The following is a 10,141-nucleotide window of genomic DNA, read 5'->3' on the forward strand; positions in this document are numbered from 1 at the left end:
CAATATCTCATTGCGACGGCTAATTTTGACTACTTACAGTTTAAAAAGAATAATTTGTTGATAAAAATGTATAGTAATTTGTCGCTGAATACAATTGTAATCCACACGCATACTTTTGTGCTATCAAATCAAAATATAGAAACTCTAATAGTTCAAGAGCGTTGTTTACCTAAATTAGTTTGTAAACAAAGCGACAGAGAGTGGTGCCGTCTTGCGGCAAAAATATACAACTCCTGAATTATAATATTAATTATTCAAAAATATAGATGTATATTACTCACATACCCATTTTTTTTTACACAACAAGCTACAGACTAGACTGTCACACCACCTTGCAACTTATATATATTTTTTAGTTCCCTCATACCTATTCGAAGTCATGTTAAATTTAACTTCAAATCGATTATGACCTCATACTAGGTATATTCATGCGTATTGAATTTAATCAAGAGATCTAAAATAAGCAGTTACTTTGATATTGATTGAAAGCAATAATAACTAACCAAGATAGAATAAGAAGAAGCATACAAACCCACCTATATTCAAAATACTTTGTGGGATTAAGGAGGTATAAATAAAATGATTTAGCACTTTTTTGTGAAAACAGTTTGTGTGATAAACTTTATTCAGAATAGTGATATATATTTCAAATAGATTACTTCTAAGACAATAAGGATGGTTTGGATGGATCTTTTTGCGTTTGAAATAAACAGTAATGCATACGAGTTTAATTCCTCCCCGAATCGAGCTTCTAAGTGAACGCAATTTATCCCATAAGAAATAACTAAGAAAAACTTTTGCTTAGAATCCAGCTTGTATCTCAAAAAATTGTACACGGGTAAAGTTGTGAAAATATGATCTAAAATAAGTTTGAGTTTTTTTTGTAGTTTCAACCACAATAGTGTTTTTATTTTCCATAGAAGTTATTTTTATATATTAGTTATTCTAGCAAAAACATTTAGGTATTTAGTATAACAACGAATACTCGAGCTCATAAAATACGGAGAGGAGTAGAACAGGAACCATAGTTGCCATTGCTCCCCCCCAATCCTTTAGAAGATTTTTTTATAGTTATGGCAACAAAGAAAAAGTAAAAATTTCTACTTGCCCCAAAAAGTTGTAGAAATCATTATTTTTTGAAAAAAATGGAATTTATTTATTAAAAAAATATATTCATTTTAGGGGTCATACATTTATGACGTACAGTAAATAGTACAATTTCTGACTCCCCGTTCCCTGTGCAGGGGCGCCCGCATGATTATATTTTGGGGATGGCTTGGTTTTTGGATTTTTTTGAAAAAAAAAAATTTAAATTAAATTTTTTAGGAAAATAATTTCAAAATTAAATTTCTCCGAAAAAAACTTCATATATTTAATTTTCTAGTAAAACGCAAAAATTAATTTATCAAGGGAGGGATACAGCCCATCCAACCCCCTCCTGCGGACGCCTCTACTGTCTTTGTTTGTTTAAAACTTGATATCTCCCTCAAAAATGACTTTTTAATTTTTACAGCCCCCCCCCCTGTATGTACTTGTAACTAAAATATATTCATTATCTTTAGGACAACTGATCAGGGGCGTCCGCGGAATTATATTGGGGAGGGGGGCTTGGTTTTTGGAATTTTTGCTCCGTTGCATAATTTGGTGAATGACCTTTAATTTTAACCCCTATTTTCAATTTAAAAAAAATTATATTATAAAACAAAAAATGGTTCGTTTGGGAGCTATAGCTCCAAACTGTTTTGGGCCCCCTTCCTGATATACTTCATATTGAAAGGTTTTGTTGGTTTGTTCTCAATGTAGCGAACTCCTAAATATCCCCTCCCCCTCCCTCCCCTCTAGACTTCATAAATGTATGACCCTTTAATTTAGTCTCTACCCAAAAAAAAAATAACATAAATCCGGTTCGCTCTGAAAAGCATGTTCTAAAAGAGAGAGAATCACTCTAAAAGATGGAATGTTGTTGACTGTCGTGACTAGAAAATCAAGGTATTTGATAGAAAAGAGAAGAAATCGAAATATCAAAAAAGAAAAATTAATCAACTCTATATTTTTTTATAATCTAGTCCCGATTCAGACCCTATTTCTGAAATAGATTGTTATGAATTATCTCCAACAGTTCATTATCATTTGTAAATATTAAAAAGATTTTTAGAAATGAGAAAATACTGTCCTATTAGCCATAATTTATCCAACCAAGGTATACATTCTAATTTGGAATAAAACTGCGTTAGTCTGATATAAAAATGACTTTAACATATTTCAGAATAGATGGATTAGTTTATATATTCTTCAAAATATGGGTTTCAAATATACAACCTCTGGGCTTCCATTGCGATTAATCTGTGTCGGGGGATTGTTATGCATTTACTAATAGGACCTATTGATCTTCTTAGTATGTGTTTTATATACATGTGTTCAATAAATGTTTTACTTTATATTTCTTTCTATAAGTACCCTCACAAGATTATGAATGTCAGAATAGTGTCATATTCGAATGCATAGAATATTCGGGAAATTATCTTATACCTTCATGATCTCTCCCTTTATTTCACTCAGCCATTTTAGATCCTCTTTGTGGAATTTTTGTCAAATAACCTCGTCAGACACAACAGGGATAAATCTACATTTTAAAAGGGGGTTTAGGTAACTTTTTTTTTTGCGTTATCCCAAAAAAGCTTATAGTAAAATTGATTTAATCCTAAATAGTGGCAAGATTTTTATTTGTTTATTTCATTTTCGTTTCTTTCACTTACAAAAAATAATTGTTAAAATTCAAGAAATTTATACTTTTAAAGAAGATTTAATTTTTGGTAAATAACTTTCGATTTTTGAGAAAAATTTAATTTTTAAATATTTTTTCAGACAAAATTAATTTCTCAAATTTTTGGCTTTTTTTTTCATAAAATTTAACTTTACAATTTTTTCCACTGAAATTTAATTTTTGGATTTAAAAAAACAAAAAAACGAAAATTTAGTAGGCAGTATTAAATTTTCGGTCATAAATGATCATAATATTGTCAACTAAAAGATCATGCTTCTATAATGTTCCTACATTTTGTCTTAACAATTCTTTTTTCATGCTGATTGTCAGCAACACCACATGTTTGAAGAAAAGGCAAATTCTTCTTCATCTGTTTAGACGATGTACTGTACAAAAATACTTGAGATACAAACATGTTGAGATGATGAAAATACCATGAAATAATAACAAGATATTCCTTCATTCATTGTTTAAATGAATGAATTTGATTTGTTGTAGAGTTAAGTGATCAGAATCACTTCCTGTACTTTACTAATATGGAGAGAATATTAATTATTATCACGTACCAAAAGACTAATGGAAATTCTATTCTGATATATTGTGGGTATTGGAGTCAAAAATGTAATTAATCTATAAATACATAGACTTGAAGCAGAGAATGAGTGTGATTCAAAGCGTTTTTGAGAACTTGAACCGGAACAAATCTTATGGAACGAATGACAGAGAGTAAAATCAAAAAGAAAGAAAGAAAAAAAAGGATCAAAATTCATGGGTAGTTAGCAGGAGCGTCCGCAGGGTGTGAACTGGAGGGGCTGTAACCCTCTCCCCTAAATTAATGATTTTTTGTTTTTTACTAAAATTTTTTTTGGTAAGGATTAAAAAAATTCTTTGCGAAAACAGGGTTAAATTTTTCTTAAAAAATAAGGTCATTGGAGAAAATTATGCAGCAGAAGAAAAAGTTTTATGTTAGATTTTTTTTTTGGGAATATCTATGGATTTTTAAATTCTTTCTAGAAAAATAATTTTTCTGAATAGCTATGGTTTTTAAAATTTTTTCCAGAAAAATAATTTTTTCTGAATAGCTCCGGATTTTTAAATTTTTTCCAAAACATTCAATATTATATCAAAAATTGCACCCCTCCCCTCAAAAAAAAATCAATGCTTGAACGCCCCTGATGACGTCATTACTATATAATTTGTCTGAATGACCCCCCCAAAAAAAAAAAAATACAAATACATTCTGACACCAATGACCACGTCCTTGTAGACCTCCTTGGTCACCTTCTGGCCCTTTTGGAAGAAGTGGGGGGCATAACTTGTCCTTTCAAGACAACTCTGAAACTTTCAGTCCAGATTTTATCAGATCTTGTTGAATGAGCTGCTCTCTCAGTCTTTCCCTCCTCATCAAAGGCCTTTATCACGTCATAAACTGTTAATTTTGATATTTGAAGAAGGAAATTATCTCTTGAGCAGAGCTTCAATGATGGAAATTATTCTGACTTTTTCTATGCTTGAACGACAAAATACTCAAAACATCTTGTTATTAAATTCGATAGATTATACGTTTAGCTTGTCGCAAGTATTAAAACTTTTAGCACTCAACCTATACAAGTTTCATAATTAGCTGTTATTCTGGATTTACCTTGTACACCCTGTATGTTCGTAGTATGTGCACTATTAAAAAAAATGTAGTTTACCAAATGTACAACACCCCTGAAATTTAAAATTCATCTTACTTTTCGAATACACCTCGTATGTTGGCCCAGATATGGCCTTATAAAAAAACTATCATTTGTTAATAGTTAATGTTTTTTTAATATTACAACGACATTAAATTAATATATATCTACCCATAGATATTCCATTGCATAGTTGTCTGACAAAGGAGTATAAAATGTTTGTGAATCATCAATAGATCCACGTTGTAATTGTCAAAAGATGTGACACATTCATCGTTAAAGTATTATTTATCTTAATTATCCCCGAAAAATAACGTCATTGATGCAATGTCATCATGTTCGGGGATTTAATCCTTTCTTAGAACAGTTTAAATAAATATCTATAATAATGTGACATAACGTGCTCTCAATAATTAATTAAGAATAATCTTAACCCTATAAAGTCATAAGTATTCCTTGGATCTTCTACATATTTGGGTAGTTTGACAATTTTTCACTCAAAAACTGTATGGATGCAAGTGAAAATACATTGTTAACGAATCAGTAAGCAAAAAACATTACAAATTTCTTACTAATGATCATAAAGTGTTGCAAACATGTTATGTCATCGAATTCTAACCAATTCATCATGGAAGTACTGACTAATAAAATAAAGGTAATATTTATTTATTTTATTTTTTTTTCAACGAGTGTTTTTTTTTTAAATAATGTACTAAATTCACGTATATTTCCAAAAAATGACACATATCATTTAAAAAATGACATATAATTTAAAAAATAACACATATAATTTAAAAAATGTTTAATATAAAGAAAATCATTCACCTTTTTTATACACATCAGCAAGAAAAGTCAGTTGATTACTTTAAATAAATAAAAAATATATTAAAACCTTGATTTAAAAAAACAACAATTTTGATCGATTTTCAAAAAAAAATTGTTTTTAGAAATGGAAAATGATTATAATTCCAAAACATCAGACAATTCTGACCATCTTATTAACATTGTGGAGGTTATAAAGATGATAATATTCTGGAGTGTTCTACAAAATTGTCACTGACTACTTCTTTACCGGTGTGGCCTTTTAGAAGGTAATGAAAGAGGTTGTGGAGTCATGGTTGAATGCCAACTAGCCTGAAGTGGATTACTCAAGATTCAGCACCTGTCCATAACATCTCGAGCTTAGTGCAAGAAAAACCTCACCAATTTCTGGCCTCCAAACTTGTAGCACCCTCATTACCGGACTGCTTTCTACTTGACTATAGAATATGAGGTTTTTTGAAAAGTCCCCCACCAAAATGTTGATTCCCTGAATGCCTCCGTTGAGAAGGAGAGGGTTGATATATTCAATGACTACGTCATCAAGCTGTGAAAAGGCCTTCCGGCATAGACTGGAGATAATAGAGGCAGCAGAAGATGGATATTTTGATAAGTAATTATAAAATTACCGAGTGGTCCATTGAAATCTGAACACTTTTTAAGTCAATAATTAATTAAGGTTGAGTGATTGAAATTAATTTATATTTCGATTCACTAATGTATAAATAATTAGTTAGAAGAAAAAACAAACTTGACCATTTTAGATTACGTACAAGTCGAGAAAAATTATACTTGAACGTGATCGATGAATTTCCATTTGCGCACTCCAAGCAGTTGGGCGTCTCCAGGACTATCATCTACTCCGTCAGCAAGTCTGAAACGTTGGAGACGAATAAGGGTTCTTTCAAAAAGGTCAAACTGGACACTGAGGAGTTGAACAAAACCGGCGAGGCCAATCCCTTCAAATCTATGTAAGAGATCCTGCATTGCAAAATTCTTTTGCACTCTTTTTTGACAATTTTGTCCCCCCCCCCTCTTACTGCCCGTATGCAACTCCTTATACCTTTTGGGTGCATGTCGACGGAAGACATGCAGTGTCTGTCATCTAACATCGAGGCCTCAAAGCCACTGTCAGCCAGTACTGGCTCGCCATGACAAATGACTACATCCGCAGGGGGTGTCAGAACTTTTGCCGCCGCCTGGAAGACATCCGCTAAGGGCGGCTACATTAATTATTAAGAGAGCCTAGGCACACATCTATTTATAGTATTAATTTTGTTGAAATTATATCGTTAATTAATGAATTATATCATTTTGAATTTTAAAATTCAAAATGTTCCCATTTTGATGCACCACTCGGTATAAATATAATGAGGTCGATTTAAAACTAACTATCAAAAATGGTGAGATTTGCGTACGCACACTATAGGAATTAACTATGTATGGCATTCTTTTTTTCTAAGTCTTTTGGAAGAAAAGGTTGAGAGATTTTCAATCGTATCAATTAGATAGATTTGTCATGATATCATTTAATTGCATCTAATTTGAATTGAATGCCACTATGTAGATATCCAAAGGAGGAAAAATTATAATATGACCGCAATTTTATCATTAGCTTATCTTGGAAATAATATTAATCCATTTATGTCAATTACATAGAAAATGTATTCTTTGAAAATCAAATATTCTTCATCATCTCATATCAAATCAATTTATTCAAAAGATTTATCCATAAATAAACATCTTAGGAATTCTAAAACTAAATATATATTGTCCATACACAATATACCTATGTAAAGTATATCTGTTTTTGTTGTTTTGAAGGTCCTTTTTTCATAAGCAATTGTGCACACTTCACATGCCTATATTTTTGAAACTATTGAATTAAATTCATTATTCTCTAAGCAGGGGCGTCCACAAGGGCTCGGCTGGAGGGGCTGTGGCTTCCCAAAGTTAAGGAATGTTTTCTTTTTAATAAAAAAATTAAATTCGGATTTTTTTTTTCAATAAATTAAATTTTTCAAATTTATTTTCTAACAAATTTAATTTTTCAACTTTTTTTCCAAAAATTAATTTTCTGTGAATAACTAGGGATTTTTTACATTTTTATTCAAATATTAAATTTTTAGATTCAAAAAATTTAATCTTAAAATTTTTTTTTCAACAATATCAATATTTGAAATATATTTTTTGAAGTTTTTTTCAAAAAGTTAAATTTGTTTGTGAAACCCTTTGACTTTTCGAAATTTTTGTCTGAATAGCTGTCAATCTTTGAATTTATTTTTCAAAAAATTTTATTTTTTTGAAATTTTGAAATTTATTTTCATAAATATTTAATTTTTGTGAATGGCTGTAGGTTTTTAATTTTTTTTCCAAAAAAAAGTAATATTTGAAATTAGATTTCACCAATAATATATAATCATGTTGAAGAGGGAATTATGTATTTTTCTCAAACAGTTGTTAAAAGTTAGTTTATCTATCTATGTATGTAGATGATACACGTAGCTTTGTTTACAATGGAACAAAGCAGTATATTTCATTGAACAAATATGGCACGGCGTTACCTCGCTAACACAAAATCTCCTATGTATTTTGTTGTTAGCTGTCGATTGCCTCCTCTCGCTCTATACGTCATGGCTATTTCATAATTTATTCTTTTTCACACAAAGTAATAGGTTATTCTATACCAGGGTTTCTAACTTCAACATGATCAACCTTGTATATATATATATTGGCATTTTTATTGTTTAAATGAAGAAATTTTGCCTTTCATATAGAAATGCAAATGTATAGCTACACTTTTAATAAAATATTAGAAGGCAATATGATAGTCAGAGTTGGGCAAGTTAATGCAACTTAACTAACATAAGTTAATAAGTTAATTTAATTAACTTATTAACTTAACTATTTAATTATTTAAACAGCATTATTTCAACTTTAACTTAAATAGTTAATTTTTTTATTAGAATTAACTTTTAACTTAATTAATTGATTTTTTAAACTCCATTATCTTAACTTGATTAAGTTAATTAGTTAAAGTAAAATTTATTTTTTGATTATCAGTTGAAAAACTAAAACAACTTTCATCAAATAACCGTTAGTTCTCCGATTTAGTTATAAGTACATTGTGTCGACACTATCCGTTTTATTAAATTTTGGAACTGGGTCATTCCACACCAAATCGTTTTTATATAAAAACTCGAAAATCTAAAAATTTTAGGTTTCTTTAACTTTCATTTAATTAGTTAATTTATCTTCCATTGCTTTTTCGCTTGGAAAAAGAAGTTGTTCGGTGTTTGAATCTGTATTTTTTCCTTGATCGTTCAATTAGAAGTTGAGAAAACCCCAGCCATAAAGACCAACAGAATAATCTTTATTTATGGTGCAATTTCTTCCTTGGGCTACTCAATCTATCCAGGGAGTGTAAATGAAAAGTGAAAACCCAGAGCCAGTACAATGGCACGGCTGGATCTGCACGAGGTCACCTGGGCATGTTAAAGCTTCCAAGGCTGTGTGGACGAGATTATCGAGAAAGGTGGATCCTATTATGAATAATTGAATGTCATTAAATGTACCTTTAAAATGATAATAAAAATATGATTATATCCCAACCTGTTCGTTTCTTATAAGCCTTTAAAGATTTTTCAAATTTAACTAGATTAGCCAGTATTGTATACACTTGATGAACGACTTCTTGAATGAATGCTTTTTGGTAAATCTTTTTTTTTTTTTGTTAAAATGATTGAATATCTATTATGCAAGACTTTGCTGTCTACTAAATTACATATATCCTGGTTCCAAAAATAGAAATATCTTGTGAGTTAAAATCATGACGCTTGAATTTAAAGTATAGTATGTATGTAAATTATAAATGTACTAAATTTTTGTTTCTTTATTAAATCCAATACTCACAAAGAACACATTAAGTCATTTACTCATGACATAATAATATATTCCAATTTTTGCATTAATTGTCCATCCAATGCATGATAATAATCTTACTTAATTGTTTGAAGATCAGGAAAAAGAATTGTACATACATATTGAATGAATTTTTTCCTTCATATTATAATTTCTAACGTTATAGTCATAGTTATGGCTGTAAGTAATATAACCTGCCGGTATGCTAAATCAAAAGAGACCGAAAATGAACATTGTTACTAGACTGCTATTACCGTAATACCATAAGTTGGGAATTCGGTTTTGCAGGATATTTTTTATTTTGCATTTTATTCCTCTAATCAAGAAATTCACCATCAAAGTAAAAAAAAGGTCCTTCATGGATGCATTTTATTTGAAAAATTGTAATATGTCGAAAAAAATAAAATTTTGATTATGTATCTTTTAAATTATCGATGTAAGAGAAGTTACAGGATTTTTATTTTGTAAATATTTTGGTAATTATTTTGTGTTATATGTTGTATTCCAAGAATATATACTCTATAAAAATAAATCTAGTCAGATCCGAATAAAGGAATCTTCTATTTTTCTGATGAAAAGATGAATATATCTGGATTTTTCTTATATCTAACGTAGTTAAAAAACCCACAATTTGTTGATACTTATGTTAATAAATTATTTACATGGTTATTTATTAGATACAAATATGTTTATGAAATATGAAGTGCACCAAGTGACTCGCTATCATATATACAGAGAGACAGGCTTTGTTTTATTAATATAGATTAGTGCTATCTTGTATGCAGTGTGCCAGCATGTAACAGTAGTTTTGTAAGTGCAATCAGACTGTATATAGTTTTAGAACCTCTGGTAAACCAACTCCTCTGACACATTGGTTATTAAATCAATTCACATCATTAATTTATAAGAACATCTGTATTCCTATTAATACGAAAACCTACTCTAATACATACATAAA

The sequence above is a fragment of the Lepeophtheirus salmonis genome, chromosome 9 (genome assembly GCF_016086655.4).
Source record: "Lepeophtheirus salmonis chromosome 9, UVic_Lsal_1.4, whole genome shotgun sequence".
Lineage (NCBI taxonomy): Eukaryota > Metazoa > Arthropoda > Copepoda > Siphonostomatoida > Caligidae > Lepeophtheirus > Lepeophtheirus salmonis.